Consider the following 5,266-nt stretch of genomic DNA (forward strand, 5'->3'; position numbering starts at 1 on the left):
GAGGCAGGATCTGATTTGAGCAGAAATCTGAAAGAAGAGAGGAAGTTGGGGCATAAGAAAAAGAAAGCAAGGATTTGGCTTGAGCAACTGAAAAGATGGAGTTGCCATTTACTGAGTTGAAATATATTAGGTGACACTGTGGAAGGACCAGGTTTTAGGGTTAAGATGATAAATTCAGCTTTAGATATATTTAGATGCCTCTTAGTCATCCAAGTGGAGATGTGGTATTTAAATCCATGAGATTGGATGTGATCTGACCAAGGGAATGGGTGTAGGTAGAGAGAGGACTGAGAACTGATCCCTATGACACTTCAATGTCTAGAATTCAAGGAGATGAGGAGGAACCAGGAAGGAAGATCGGAAAGACGAGTCCATTGTGTTAGAAGGAAAACAGGCGAGGATTCAGCCTTAGAAGACAAGTGAAGAAAGTGTTTTGTAGAAGAAAGGGTAATTAACTATGTCACATGTTACATATTTATCAAATAAAATGAAGACCAAGAATGGCCCATTTGTAAGAGAGAAGTAAAATCTGTTGATGTAAATGTTCACACTAGCAGTAACTACAGAAACTTTCTTCCATTTTGAGGAGGTGTACATTTTTACAACCTTTTTTTTTTTTTTTTTTTTTTTTTTTTTTTTGCGGTATGCGGGCCTCTCACTGCTGTGGCCTCTCCCGTTGCGGAGCACAGGCTCCGGACGCGCAGGCTCAGCGGCCATGGCTCACGGGCCCAGCCGCTCCGCGGCATGTGGGATCCTCCCAGACCGGGGCACGAACCCGTGTCCGCTGCATCGGCAGGCGGACTCTCAACCGCTGCGCCACCAGGGAAGCCCTTTACAACCTTTTTGAAGGGCAGTTTGATATCTAAAATTTAAATATGTGTTTACTTTGACCAAATAATTTCACTTCTAGGAGTTCATGCTACAGAAATATTTATACATGTACACAAAGATATATGTATAAAGGTGTTTATCACAGCATTATTTACAATTGTAAAAAAAAAAAGGATACAGATTTCCATCAAGATGGATGTAGTTTTAAATGAAATATTGAAATGTATAGATATGAAAGATAGCTGCTATAGACTGAATTTTTTATTTTTATTTTTATTGGAGTATAGTTGATTTACAGTGTTGTGTTAGTTCCAGGTGTACAGCAAAGTGAATTAGCTATATGTATACGTACATCCACTCTTATTTAGATTCTTTTCCCATATAGGCCATTACAGAGTATTGAGTAGAGTTTCCTGTGCTATACAGTAGGTTCTTATTAGTTATCTATTTTATATATAGTAGTATGTATATTAGACTGAATTTTGTCTGCCCCAAGTTCATATATTGAAGCCCTAACTAACCCTCGATGTGATGTGATTTGAAGGTGAACCTTTGGGAGATAATTAGGTTTAGATGATGTCATGAGAGTGGGGCCCTATTTTGGGATTATTGTTCTTACAGGAAGAAGAAAAGAGATCTGAGTGAAGACACTGCAAGCAAAGAAGTGGGGGCTTACTAGGGACTGAATTGACTGGTACCTTGATCTTGGACTTCCCAGTCTCCAGAACTGTGAGAAATAAATGTTTGTTGTTTAAGTTATCCAATCTATGGTATTTTGTTAGCAGCCCTCACCTCGTTAGATGATAAAGTCAGGTTTTCTAATAGAATGTATAGTATGATCTTTTATCTTTATATATCCATAGGAGGCCTGTCTAATCACACTATCAAGAGTTACTTCCTCATTTCCCTTCCCTGATCACTGTTACATTATTCTTTTCTGTCTGCAGCACTTATCACTATCTGAAAGTATTTTATTAATTTTTATACTTATTTACTGTCCTTCTTGTCATAGGAGGTAAGTTCTATAAGGTTTTTGCCTCTGTCACTTTTCTTTGTATCCCCAGTGCAGGAGTATATAATTTTTAAATACATTGTTTTACGTGAAAAACCCAAACAGACAGTATTCCTGTAGTGGTTTTAAAATGAGACCACAAATTCTTTGATACTCTTTCCTTCAAAGCATGGTGGCTAATTCCCCTCCTTTTGAGTGTGGGCTGGATTTAGTAACTAGCTTCTAATGAGTAGAATATGGCAGCAGTGGAGGCATGTCTGTAGGTCATAAAAGGCATCATGACTTCCTCCTTGCTCCCTCTCTTGGATCATTCATTCTGGTAGACCAGCTGCCGTATCCTGAGGACATATCAAACAGTGCTTTGGAGAGGCCCTTGTGGCAAGAAACTGAGGCCTACTCCCAATAGCCAGGGAAGAACTGAAACATCCTGCCAACAGTCATGTGAATGAGCTACCTTAGGAGCATTTTTTTCCAGCCCCAGTCATACCTTCAGATGTTTGCATCTCCACGTGACAACTTGACAGCAATGTCACAGGAGACCCTGAACCAGATCACTCAAGTAAGCCACTCTCAAAATCCTGTTAGATAATACATTTTTGTTGTTTTAAGGCACTATGTTTTGGGGGTAGTATCGTTATCACCAATAAATAACTAATAACAATTTTTGGCAAATATTATATTCTATTGTTTTAGTTAATACTTATTAGTTCCATTCCTGAGAAAGTCAATTTCTCCCTGCCTTAGTTTTATCATATATAAAAGAAAATATAAATAGTTGGACAGTTCTTCTCTATCATCACATTAGAATTATCTGGGCAGCTTTTACAATATATATGCCTAGTCTCCATCCTAGATCAGTTAAGATCAATCAGAATTCATGGTAGGGCCCAGGCATATGTATTTTTTAAACTCCTTTTTGAGATTCTAATGTCATCTGGGTTGAGAACTTCTAGGTGATCTCTGAGCTTTCTCCTATTGATTCTGTTATGACTAATACATAATTGGGATATACTTTCACTGCTGTAAGAGCATTTCCCTGGAATTAGAGTCCCAATTTTTGAGATAAATAATCTTTGTTTTAGGAATAGACAATGGAATTATTATTTATGCTTCTTCCCTGAAGGGGTAAGTATGTACTGAAGAACAAAAATTGGGGCTATTTTAAGAATTTCACAGAAGAATTACCCAAAATTTGATTTTCACATATTGGAATTTTGCTTTTGGTGAAGCATTTTCTTTTTCTTTCTTTCTTTTTTTTTTTTAAACATCTTTATTGGAGTATAATTGCTTTACAATGTTGTGTTAGTTTCTGCTGTATAACAAAGTGAATCAGCTATAAATATACATATATCCCCATATCCCCTCCCTCTTGCGTCTCCCACCCACCCTCCCTATCCCACCCCTCTAGGTGGTCACAAAGCACCAAGCTGATCTCCCTGTGCTATGCAGCTGCTTCCCACTAGCTATCTGTTTTACATTTGGTAGTGTACATATGTCAGTGCCACTCTCTCTGGCTTCATCCCAGCTTACCCTTCCCCCTCCACGTGTCCTCAAATCCATTCTCTACGCCTGCATGGTGAAGCATTTTCTTAATGCTTTTCTAGTGCTTGATGAAATCCCCTTTGTGTTTTCATTTTATTAATCAGGAAAGTAAAGAGTTACACTACTGTTTTTCCATTTTTACTTCAGGGTGCCAAATAATTTTCATTTTACTTTTATAAAGTTTGTTTGGGAGAAGAGTACTATCATCTATAAGAATGACAAGCTGATTGTAAAATTCATATGCAAATGCAAAGGACCTAGAATAGCCAAACACCGTTGAAATTCTTTGAAAAAGAGTAGCAAAGTTGAAGGGTTAACAGTATCTGATTTCAAGATTTATTTAAAAAAAAGATTTATTTAAAGCTACAGTAATGAGTACAGTGTGATATTAGTGTAAAGATAAATGTAAAGATAAATAAAAAGTTAAATGGGATGAATAGAAAGTTCAGAGAGAACCACACATATATGGGCATCTGTTGTTGTTGTATTGTTATTTTAAATAAAGATAGAGGGACAATTTAGTGATGAAAGGGGAGTCTTTTCAACAAATGATTCTGAAACAATTGGATCCATATGCCAAAAAGAAAAAAAAGAAAGAAAAAGAGAGCAAGCAAAAACCTTGATTCATGTCTTGTGCCATATACAAAAATGAACTAAAAATGAATCATAGACCTAAATATAAGAGCTAATATTGGGAGCATACAATTATATCTGAATCCAGGTATGGGTTCAGATATAATTGACATTCATGTTTGCAAGAGTGAATGGAGGAGAGCTGGTGTATTAGTTCCTATTGCTGCGCTAACAGATTACCACAGGGGCTTCCCTGGTGGTCCAGTATGTAGGACTCCACGCTCCCAAAGCAGGGGCCCTGGGTTTGATTCCTGGTTGGGGAACTAGATCCCGCACGCATGCCGCAACTAAGAGTTCGCATACTGCAGCTAAGAGTCCACATGCCGCAACCGATAAACCTGCATGCCGCAACTAAGACACCTGCTTGCCACAACTAAGAGTCCACATGCCACAACTAAGAGATCCCGCATGCGACAACGAAGCTCCCATGTGCCCCAACTAAGCCTAAATAAATAAATAAATAAATTGCCACAAACCCAGTGCTTAAAACAACACACATGTATTATCTTACAGTTATGTAGGTTAGAAGTCCTACACAGGTCCAGCAAACTAAAATCAAGGTGGTGGCAGAGGTGCATTCCTTCTGGAGGTTCTAGGGGATAATGTGTTTGCCTTTTCCAGCTTCTACATGATGCCATGGTATCTTCTTGTCCTTTCATATTCACATAGGGCCTGGTTTCTTTTTACTCTGACTTTTCTCTTTCTTTTCACTCTGGAATGGTCTCTTCACTCTGCCTTTTCTCTTTCAAGCAAATGTACCCTGTGTCAGTAGACTAAAAGAATTCAAAGAATTTTCAAATGTCAATTAAAATAATAAAAAGAAAGATATCCTTGTATATATATATAATATTAAATATTCTGTTTCTCATCAAACTTTCCTCCATGTATCTATTTCCTAACTCCATCATTACTTCTGTATTACTGGCATTCTGCCGCAAGAGCTTTCTCCTTTCTGAATTCAACTTCAGAAATTGTCTCTTGACTTCCACCTATGGTGGAAGATTTAGATAATTGGCACTAGTTCTTCATTGCCTTTCTCTCATCTTCACAGTAGAATTATATTATTTTTAGTTCCTCCATAGGTGATCTTTGTGATTTAAATGAATATACTGACACTTTTTTTTCTTGTTGTTTCAACTCTTTATGATACCTCTTGATCTTTAGTTTAGTAAAGTGAAGATTTTTGTTGTCCTTGCTCTTTCCTTTCATTCTCTTTCCCCTGTTCTACTTCCTGCCTCTTTTACCTTA

This window comes from Lipotes vexillifer, unplaced genomic scaffold (genome assembly GCF_000442215.2).
Source record: "Lipotes vexillifer unplaced genomic scaffold, Lipotes_vexillifer_v1.1 scaffold672, whole genome shotgun sequence".
NCBI lineage: Eukaryota > Metazoa > Chordata > Mammalia > Artiodactyla > Lipotidae > Lipotes > Lipotes vexillifer.